The sequence below is a fragment of the Saccopteryx bilineata genome, chromosome 4 (assembly GCF_036850765.1).
Source record: "Saccopteryx bilineata isolate mSacBil1 chromosome 4, mSacBil1_pri_phased_curated, whole genome shotgun sequence".
NCBI lineage: Eukaryota > Metazoa > Chordata > Mammalia > Chiroptera > Emballonuridae > Saccopteryx > Saccopteryx bilineata.
In genome coordinates, this window is record NC_089493.1 from 184,940,769 (window position 1) to 184,952,761 (window position 11,993).

Genomic DNA, 11,993 nt, shown 5'->3' on the forward strand with positions numbered 1-11,993 from the left:
AATGGAGACCTAGGTTCAGTCCTGATCTGCTGCATATTAGTTGGGAGACCTGGGCAAGAAAGTAATTTAAGCCATAGTTGCACAATATCAGAAGAACAACTGAAGATAAAAATGCGTAATTGATAGCATTGTTGAAAAGTTTAAATAACTAGTAACAGGTGAGATTCAGTACAGGACTTAGCACATGGGAAGTGCCCAATAAATATTGCAATAAGAATAATTTTTATTGTTATTTGCTAATAGTAGGAGAACAGGCAGAAAGCACCAACTTTTTGAATGTATTCTTTATTTGCAATTTAAGCTAAAACATGAGTAGTTAGGACATATTTTCATTGCACATTTTTAATATTTCCATCAGAAATATTATTTGTATGACTATTTAAAAAATGCATGCTGAATTTTTGGAGTAAATTTGAACTCAAATCAGTTTCAAAGATATTGGGAGTCATTTGATCATCTCAGTCTAGACCAGGGGTAGTCAACCTTTTTATACCTACAGCCCACTTTTGTATCTCTTAGTAGTGAAATTTTCTAACCACCCACTGGTTCCACAGTAATGGTGATTTATAAAGTAGGGAAGTAACTTTACTTTATAAAACTTATAAAGCAGAGTTACAGCAAGTTAAAGCATATAATAATAATTACTTACCAAGTACTTTACATCAGATTTTCACTAGGTTTGGCAGAATAAATCTTTATAAAAACAACTTACTATAATTAAATCTATCTTTTTATTTATACTTCGGTTACTCTGCTACCACCCACCATGAAAGCTGGAAGTCAACCAGTAGGGACCAGGTTCACTACCACTGGTCTAGACTATGGTTTTATTATTTTGGTTTCTGCTACTCACCTTCACAGCACCTTCCCTGACATTGTCATCATACTGACAGACTGTTTAAGTTGATCATCATGATGACATAGCTTAACATTTGTCAGTCATATATGTAAAATGTATTTCCAGTGTTTAGGACCTACTCAACAAACCAAAGAAAGAGATTCATTTTGCTGAACATCCCCAAACTCCGATAAGTGGCTTGTTTGTCACTAGTAAAATTCTATGTGAGAAGCATATCATATTTTAAAAATATATATCCTTTCTGGCCCTGGCTGGTTGGCTAAGTGGTAGAGCATCAGCCTGGCATGCAGGAATCCCGGGTTCGATTCCCGGCCAGGGCACACAGGAGAAGTGCTCATCTGCTTCTCCATCCCTCCCCTTCTCCTTCCTCTCTGTCTCTCTTTTCCCCTCCCGCAGCCAAGGCTCCATTGGAGCAAAGTTTGCCCGGGCGCTGAGGATGGCTCTGTGGCCTCTGCCTCAGGTGCTAGAATGGCTCTGGTCGCAACAGAGCAACGCCCTGGATGGGCAGAGCATCGCCCCCTGGTAGGCATGCCAGGTGGATCCCGGTAGGGCGCATGCGGGAGTCTGTCTGACAGCCTCCCTGTTTCTGGCTTCAGAAAAATACAAAAAAAAATTAAAAAAATATATATATCCTTTCTGAATATGATTCAAATTATGACCATTCGAGTAGGTCTATTAACCCAAACAAAACATCCTGAGCAACTATTTGCAATGTTCTAGGTGCTAATCTTAGGAATAAAATATTTAGGTAATTATGAACTATAGAATACATATTATATGGTGGCATTAATTTTAAAATGGGCTATCTCATAGCTAACATTAAGTAATTATAGTGTACTTTGGTTCTGGTCTAAGTTTTGTTATATGAATTAACTCTATCCTTTCAGCAAAGTAAGTAATATGATTATCTCCATGTTGACGATAATGAAACCAAGATAGAGAAGTCACAAAACCAGCCAAAGTCAGACAGATTGCAAGTGGTGTCACAATGTTCAAACTCAGTCTGGTTTCAGTGTATGCACTCCTAACAACCTCCTAATCCTAAATAATTTAAGACCTCATCATCTTAAACAACAACTTTTAAGTTTCCATGCATAATTCCATATATATTGATATCAATTTCTATAAAACAATCTTGTCATATACATTTAAATAGATAGAGAAGCCAGGGGAAAAATGGTAGACAAATCTGAAATTGAAAGTACAGTGATAATAACTGGAAAAAAGAGAAAAGAAACACATATTTCCCTATGCTCGACACTTGGCAAAGTGCCTTCCATGCATTGTTTTATTAATCCTCACAAAGCTCCTGTGCCAGGAGAACTGCTAGCATGCTCCTTTTACAAACAAGAAATATGAGGTTCAGAGTATTTTATGCAGCTGGCCTGATGTCTACATTTGGTATCAGAACTAAGATATAAACACAGATCTGCCCAATTTAATAATCAATTCTAACTCTCTCTAATAAACAATAAAATGGAAAGTCTGTAAAATTAACAGTACACAAGACTCAGAAGGAAATCTGAATTGACTTTTAACTTGAAAAGGGGATTGACACCTGTTGCCTGTTTCAGAAATAGTTACCCCTTTGAGCTTCTGGGGCTGGTGCTGCCACCAGTGAAGAGTCCCTGCAAAACAGAATGTCCACTGGTGCCACTCACCCTTGGCTGTCTCTACATATCCGGGGACCACTGACCTCAGCCTTCTGGACCCCTCAGGCCTCCACCACATGTCACCAGTGCTCTCAGCCCCAGACAGGAATTAGTCCCTCTCCCTTCTGTTCCAAAAGCCACCCCAGTTCCTGACCTCAGATTAACTACTCTCTCTAGAATGATGGCAAGACAATCGTTAGCTTCCTTTAGGAGAGTGCTTCACCAGCAACCACTAGGGTGTCACTTTGGCCCCACCAAGCTAGCACTAAATAAATTCATTTTTTTCCAGGGTTAAGAAGATCTACGATTACTTTTTCATGTAAGAAACTAAATCTATTTATGTAATTGTCTTACTAATGATGTGATAAACTATCTTTAGAATGTATCCGGCCATACCAATTGACTGCTACACTAATGTTATCTTTGTTGTGCATTTTGTTGTGTAATTGTGACACATTTCTGGTAGTATTCAAATTGTATTGCAGAGTAAATATTTATATGACCCCCCCCAAAAAATATGTCATGCATTAAAATGAATAGAGCTAAAGTAACATCAGTACTTATGTACTATATTGCAACACAGTTAGTGGAAAATTATACTCATGATCAGAAGCACAAATTGCACCTTGCAGAGTGATGTGTGGTTGAATGCAAAAAACCTCACTTCACAAAGTGCCTATTGAAGAGGTCAGTGCCAGCAAAAGTAAGATGCAAATCATTGATTAGAAAAGACCTTAGTATTTCCTTTGGATAAAAATAAACTATCGACAAGAGATGAAGTCAGTGCTATGAGGATATTTTCTACTACTTGGGTGAGAAATCAAAGTTACTTAAAAAGATTGTTAAACAAAAGTTCATCACATGTTTCACATTCTGGATGATGGTGATTGCTGAGTAAAATCTATATGGAGAAACAGTATTTTATTAGCAATGATTTAAAAATACAAGTAGCCATTAATTAGCTCAACTGTAGTTAGGTAATTACCACATCATCAATATCATGTAGTATTTATCTAATTACATAATCATCATCATTAATAATATAGAAATCACCTACACTATTTCAAATTAAGATCGATAAGGTTTTCCTAGAGAAATAGCTGCATTAATAAAATTTTGCCACATCTTATCAGCAATTTCAAATCATTAGCGAAACAGGAAGCAAAAACAAAATCTTGAATCAAAGAAGAAAATGGTCATATTGGGAGGGCTAATTTTACTATCCTATAAGTACTTTAGGAACCACCATAAAGTAGAAAAATAAAATCTGCTGTATTCATTAACATAATCATCCACTGAAGTCTGACCTGTGGTGGTATAGTAGAGAAAGTGTTGGCCTGGAATGCTGAGGTCACCAGTTCAATACTCCAGCTTACCCCGTCAAGGAACATACAAAAAGCAGCTACTATGAGTTGATGCTTCCTGACCCAACCCCCACTTTCTCTCTCTAAAAAAACAAAATCCATTGATGAAAACAGTTGTATATTTAAGTAATTCTCCCTCTTCTGTTGTTCATAGGCTATAGTATGGTAAGCAGAAAAGTTTGAATCTAAAATTTATATTTTTCTGACTATCCACATGGTCTCAGACAATTTATGAAGCTTTTCTAAAGTTTGGTTTCTCATCTTTCCAGTGGGAATAAGATGAGACCTATATCTTTGGGTGTTAGAGATACTTGGGCAAAATATTCAGCACAATGTTCAATAAATGCTAGCTATTAGCATTATCAACTTTGTTTCCCCATTTCCATTAAAGTATTTGATACTTTTTAGTAAACAACTGGAAAGATGATTTGACTCCGTCTTGGATGAAGCTGACTCACCTGGTTAAGTCTAACTATATAATTTGTGGCTGTAGATTTATCCGGAGTTGCATATACACTAATATTTGGTCTCAGTTAGGTCAGATTAATTAAAATTTCTGACAGCTGCCTACTGGGCTGTCTCAGATTAATGGCTTACTGGCTTTATTCCAATATTAAAACCCTTGTTCAGAAGAACTAAGGTCAAACTCATAAATAAAATTGATCTTTGTAAAATCTTCTAAATAAAGACCTAGTATAACCGGCATTTTTTTTTTCTTTTGCTACTCAATTCTTTGTTTCTAGTTTCGGTTTTACTTTTAATGTATCTCTGGGTTAACAACAGTCTCAAAGCTTCAGGCCACCAGCACAGAGCATATTAATATCTCATTACAACTGGACTTCAAACTAGTTTCTTATTTTCAAACCCTTGTTCATCTGTCTTGAGATGCAATTATTAAAAACAGTCAAGCCGTAATCACAACGATGCTATTTAAGTGGTTAATAGCTAAGTGGTTCTTTGCCCCTGGCCGGTTGGCTCGGCGGTAGAGTGTCGGCCTGGCGTACGGGGGACCCGGGTTCAATTCCCGGCCAGGGCACATAGGAGAGGCGCCAATTTGCTTCTCCACCCCCCTCCTTCCTCTCTGCCTCTCTCTTCCCCTCCCACAGCTGAGGCTCCATTGGAGCAAAGATGGCCCGGGCACTGGGGATGGCTCCTTGGCCTCTGCCCCAGGCGCTAGAGTGGCTCTGGTCTCGGCAGAGTGACCCCCTGGAGGGGCAGAGCGTCACCCCCTGGTGGGCAGAGCATCGCCCCTGGTGGGCATGCCAGGTGGATCCCGGTAGGGCGCAGGCGGGAGTCTGACTGTCTCTCCCTGTTTCCAGCTTCAGAAAAATACAAATAATAATAATAATAATAATAATAAATAGCTAAGTGGTTCTCTACAGGGAAGGTATAGAAGTTTTTGAGCAAAGAGAAGAAAATAGAAGTGGAAATCCAGGAGATAATCCATACAGTCTTGTTCCTAATTCTCTCAGGACAGCGTGTATGAGCACTTCAAGTCACAACTACTTCCATATTAAGAACTGTTCCCGCCTAAGAACAGAATCGCCCAAGGGAACCTCTCTTGAGAAGATTGTCTGGAATAGAAGTGTAGTCAGTGACATTCACATTCAATTTTCTTCTGTCTCAGGAAGAAAAACACAAGTAGGGGCACTCCCAGCATCAGTGGTCCTGTCTCCAAAGCCTGCAGAATTAAACAGGTAGCAGCACCTTCTGACCTATACTTGATGCCTGCCATGTCAGAATAGGAACTGGTGCTACAATATCTAGCCATTTTTTTTTCCACAAGAAGAAAGAAGCCCAGATTTACTGTATATATCTCAGCTTTGAAATGTCGGCAACTAACTCACATATTTGAGATATATTTTGTGTGTCATACAGATGTTTGAAGCCAGACCCTGCCTTTAAGATGCTGAGTGAAGACTTCTGCTTTAGATCCTGAATGACTGCCCAAGTTCATTTATTCAAAGAGATCTTAATCTGAGCATAAAGCAGCACTAGAAATACAGTGGTACCTTGAGATATGAACAGACCAACATACAAATTTTTTTAAGATATGAGCTGCAACTCGGTTGGTATTTTTGTTCAAGATCCAAGCAAAGTTCTGAGATACGAGTTGTGATTTGAGAAGCTGCCACTTGGCGTGTTGGTGCACGGGTCCAGTATCGGCAGTTTGATATATGAGTTGAATGACTTATGAGCTCAGTTACAGAACGAATTAAACTCATATCTCAAAGTACCACTGTAGTGAGATGCTCCATCATTTCACAGGAAGTATTTGTGTAGCTGATCACAGTTCTCACCTTTATTTACCATTGCCTTAATGAAGCACATTGTAGGGAGTTGACTGTAAATTAGATGAATAAAAAGCATACTCTTTGTTAATATCATGACAATGTGCCAAAGAGTCATCACCCTTTAAGCTCTTCCCTTGGTCTCTCTCCCTTCACTGCTGGGGATAGGATAATAGCCCTTGGGTGGGTTCTAGATATCTCTTTTGCCATTTAATTTTACTCCAGACTGGCAAGTATCAGAAAGAACCATCAGTGATAACATGTCTGAACCTTTATGAGACTCCCATGTTATTACATTAGGAGTACATTTTCCTCCTCATCCCATCAATAAACTACCAGTTCATGGTAATCTTCCTAGAAGCTATTAACCTAGAACAGTGAACAATGGCTATCCAGTCATATTAGAAGATAAATGTCCCAGTTTATCCATGGTTTCACATTTTTGAGGTTTCAGTTACACATGATCAATTGTCATCCTAAAACATCTAATGAAAAATTCCAAAAACAAACAGTTTATAAGAGCAACCCTCTTAAATCTCAATCCTTCTTTCTCTCTCTTGCTTCTCCCTTCTAGTACACATTAGGGTGTTTGTGGAGTTTAGAGTCCAGCAAAGAACAACTTGATCATCTCTGACTAGAACCTAATGGTACCGCTTGGTTCAATCTATGGCTAAACTCAGAATGAAGGAATGTGTATGTGTGCATTTGTGTATTTTATCCAAACCATCATAATTTTTATTTTGTATTTTAGATGAATTGACCGTCTACTCTTCATATTACTCCTTTCTTCTCCTAATACATTTATCTTTGACCACTATCTTTTTTCTTCTCCCCTTTCTTAGAAACAGAAGTGTACTTTTTTCTAATTTCTATCAGTTTTCTCCTGCAACTTGATCTGTCAACTCTTTCCACATTTACCTATCACTCTTCACTCTATCAATAAAAAGAAAAACTCATCCAATCGTCTAATATTAGACCTCTACATAAAGGAGGTTTTAAGTTTTCTTACTTAGGTCCATTGCTTACCATATTAACCTATTTTAGCAACATTTGGTCAGCTATATGAAGCTATATTGACATAATATTGTATACATTAAGGTGTATGTACCACATAAAGATATTATTTATGTATATACCACAAAATGATTGCCAACATTAGCTTAGGCAAAACATTTATCACCTCACACAGTTATAATTTTTTTCAATGTATATGATTAAGAATGTTTAAAATCTATTCTTTTGATAACTTTCAAATAGACAAAATAGCATAATTAACTACAGTAACCATGCTGTACATTACACCCCATGAACATATTTACCTTATAACCAGAAGTTTAAATACTTTGGCCTCCTTTACCCATTTCCTCCACCCCTACCCCCCAGAGACAATATTAACAGTGCCAATTAAACAGTGTACTTTGTGGTAGAAAAGCCTTTAAAAAAGATTTATTTCCACACACCTTTAGAAAACTAAGTGAAATTTCCATTTCACGTTGTCTGGAATTGCATTAAGTGCTTTTGTCGAGTCAGAACTTTATTCATTTTGTTCAAAACCATGATATTAAAAGGGAAATAATATGAAGCTACAAGAATAAGAAATGTAATATGAAGTTTCAGCTTGAAGAAAGTGAATTAACATTGTGTATTTAGGCTTTTTTGTTGTCGTTGATGATTGAACAATATTGAGCTTGATGGCAATTTATTTTAAAGGCAAATGGGAAACTCTTAAGGATAAGCAGAAGAAAGAGGATGTTAAATTTGCAAAATCTGAGGGATGTGTGCATAACCCAAGATCTTAAGGAAAAACAAATCAGGAGGAAGAAGCCCTCAGAAAATTGAAATGGCATGCATTATTTGAAACACAAGAATGGGGAAAGTTAAAGACACAAAGAGAGTTTGACCATAGGTTAAGTTTTAAGATAAGACTGAAATGCATATATACATTCATATTTCCCTTGCAATATCCCATTTACCATCCCCATAAATCATGGCAATAAATAGAAACAGAGCCACATCTTAGATCTACCTTAAGGGAAAATTTGGGGAAGAATCTAGGAACAATTGATTCCTCAAAATTAGGAACACTATGTGAGAAAGAAGATAAAAGAAATTTAAGGTGAGCACTTATACTAGTATCCAATTATTCTTTCCACTAGACTAGGTCAAATCAGTGGTTAAAGTCTTGTGGCTGCATTTATTTATTATATCTTCCTTTTAGCTGGCATTATTTCAGAAATGCAATTGAGAAAGGGTATATTCATCTGCATGAAAATCACACTGAAGCATCTATTCATTTCTTTTTCCCATTTTTTGATTGGATTGTTTGTCTTCCTGGAGTTGAGATGGAAACAGCCCAAGTGTCCGTCAGAGGACGAGTGGATTAAAAGGCTTTGGTACATATATACTATGGAATACTACTCAGCCATAAGAAATGATGACATTGGATCATTTACAATAACATGGATGGACCTTGATAACATTATACAGAATGAAATAAGTAAATCAGAAAAAACTAAGAACTAAAAGAATCCATACATAAATGGGACATAAAAATGAGACTCAGAGACATGAACAAGAATGTGATGGCAATGGGGGTGGGGGGTGGGGGAGGGGGGAGGGGGCAAGGAAGGAGAGAGGGGGTGGGGGAGGGGAAGGGCACAAAGAAAACCAGATAGAAGGTGACAGAAGACAATTTGACTTTGGGGGAGGGGTATACAGCACAATCAAATGTCAAAATAATCTGGAGATGTTTTCTCTCAACATATGTACCCTGATTTATCAATGTCATTGCATTAAATTTAATAATAAAAAAAAGAAAATCACACTGAAGCTATTATATCATGATAACTAATAATATTTTAACTCTACAATATGCTTACTTATTATTTAATTTTCTTGTCTCATTGCATGGGCTAGCATTTTCAAAACAATGTCATAAACATGATAATGGTAGTAAATCTTGATTTTAGACAATATGTTAGTAGAAATATTGCTATTGATTTATTGTTATATTATCATTTTATTTAATATAGAAACTACTTATTAACCTTTAAAAAATTCTTCTAAAGTAACAAGATAATTTTGTTCTGTTTATTGATGTGATTCACCAGACAGATGTTAAACCAACCTTACATTCCTAAGATAAAGCCAACTAAGTCACACAGAATTATGATTTATACTACTAAATGCACTTTGAATATAACTTATCTAATATATATTCATATGTAGAAGTAAGCTTATTCTACAATTTTATACTTCAATGTTGCCCTGCTTATTTCTGAATGTACTTCACTTTCCTGTTTTACTATACTTCTTTCCATGTCTAGAAGATTACATCCTATTTTAGGAATCTAAGATTGACAGAGTATTTTAGAACCAGAGAAGAAAAAAAAAATGTAGCAACTATGATAGTCAAGAAATGGAGTGCTAGACAGAAAATGTGTTGTCACTGTGAGAAACTGTTCATGTAATGACACAAGGGAAATCTTTTTAATATATCTCCAGAATAATAATTATGCATTATGTGGCATGGTCTGATCATACCTCTATTTTTATGTCTATGTGCTATCACTTATGGAATGAATTGAGTAAAGTAAGTTTTATAACTAAGGGAAGAAAAAAATTAAATTTTAATTTTAATTTTATACTTGTTACCTGTGATTAACCTGTGATATCGTGAGAGAAAAAAAATAATGTGATTTTTTTTCTCCCAAGATATACATTTAACACATTTATTAGTCTTGACAGTTTGGTGGAAAAAAACTACAAAAGGACTAATTTTAAGAAATTTGGAATCTATTTAAATATGATGCTATGAAGAAATAAAAAGGATCAGATCCTTTTCACAGTCCTGTCAGTCATCTTTTCAATTCTGTTTCCCACTTCCTAATTCCTATGCCCAAGACGCGACTGCTGGGATGTTGTCTTTTTTTCTTTTTCTTTTTTTTTTTTTTTTTTTTTTTGTATTTTTCTGAAGCTAGAAACGGGGAGGCAGTCAGACAGACTCCCACATGCGCCCGACCAGGATCCACCCGACACGCCCACCAGGGGGGCAATGCTCTGCCGCTCCGGGGCGTCGCTCTGTCGCGACCAGAGCCACTCTAGCGCCTGGGGCAGAGGCCAAGGAGCCATCCCCAGCACCCGGGCCATCTTTTGCTCCAATGGAGCCTCGGCTGTGGGAGAGGAAGAGAGAGACAGAGAGGAAGGAGAGGGGGAGGGGTGGAGAAGCAGATGGGCGCTTCTCCTGTGTGCCCTGGCCGGGAATTGAACCCGGAACTTCTGCACACCAGGCCGACGCTCTAACACTGAGCCAACTGGCCAGGGCTTGGGATGTTGTCTTAATACACATGGATCATTTTTGTACCAGAAGACTAGCCTTTATTCCATATCTCAGTCTTTTATTTCCTTAGATTTGTTTTCTTTTGATACCAAAACAAGTCACCACATGCTTATTGGCTTAAAATAATGCACACTTATTGTATTACTGCTTGGGTCAGAAGTCTGGCTAAGTTTATTCTTCAGTATTTTATTATTTTGATGCTATTATAAATGAGGAATTTTTTCATTTCCTTTTCTGATAGTTCCTTGTCAGTATATAGACTTGCAATTAATTTTTGTATGTTGATTTTGCATTCCGTAATTTGACTCATTTTATTTATTAGCTTTAAGTTTTGTGGTGGAATTCAGGGTTTTTCTATATATAGTGTAATGCCTTCTGCAAACACAGACAATATTACTTCTTCCTTACCAATTTAAATACCTCTTATTTCACTTTCTTGCCTAATTATTTTGTTTAGGACGTCCAGTAGTACACTGACTAGAACTGGCAAGAGTGGACATCTTATTTTCATTCCTCTCTTACAGACAAACTTTCAGTTTTTCACTGTTAAGCATGATGCTAGCTGGAGATAGTTATAAATGGCCTTTATTACACTGAAAAGCATTCTTTCTAAAAATAGAAAAGATTGACAAAAGAGTTGTTTTTTTAAAAAAAATTGACAAAAGCTTAGCTAGATTAAATAAGAAGAGAGAAGAATGAAATTAATTTAGAAATGTAAAAGGAACCATTATAGCTGATATCACAGAAATAGAAAGGCTCAAAAGGCACTAAGTATAAACAATAATACACTAACAAATTGGATAACATAGAAAATATGGATAAATTCCTGGAAACACAACTTACTGACACTGAATCATGATGAAATAGAAAGTAAGAACAAGCCCTGGATGGTTGGCTCAGCTGTAGATAATTGACCCAGCGTTTAGAAGTCACAGGTTCAATTCCCAGGCAGGGCACACAGGAGAGGCGCCCATCTGCTTCTCTACCCTTCCCCTTCTCCTTCCTATCTCTCTCTCTCTCTCTCTCTCTTTTCCTCTCCCACAGCCAAGCTTCCATTGGAGCAAAGTTGCCCAGGCACTGAGGATGGCTACATGGCCTCCGCCTTAGGCGCTAAAATGGCTCCGGTTGCAGCGGAGCAACATCCCAGATGGGTTGAGCATTGCCCCCTGGTGGGCATGCCGGGTGGATCTCAGTTGGGCGCATGCGGGAGTCTGTCTGCTGCCCCCCCTTCCCCACTTCTCACTTTGGAGAAATACAAAAAAAGAAAAAAAGAAAAGAAGAACAGATCAATAACCAGAAAAGATACTGAATTAGTAATCAAAAGTCTAACAACAAGAAGCCTACAACTAGATAATTTCACCTGAATTCACTAAACATATAAAGAAGAATTAATGTTAATCTGTCTTAAACTCTTCCATAAAAACGAGGACAGAACACTTCTAAAATAATCTTACAAGGCCAGCATTACCCTGATATGAAAGCCAGAAA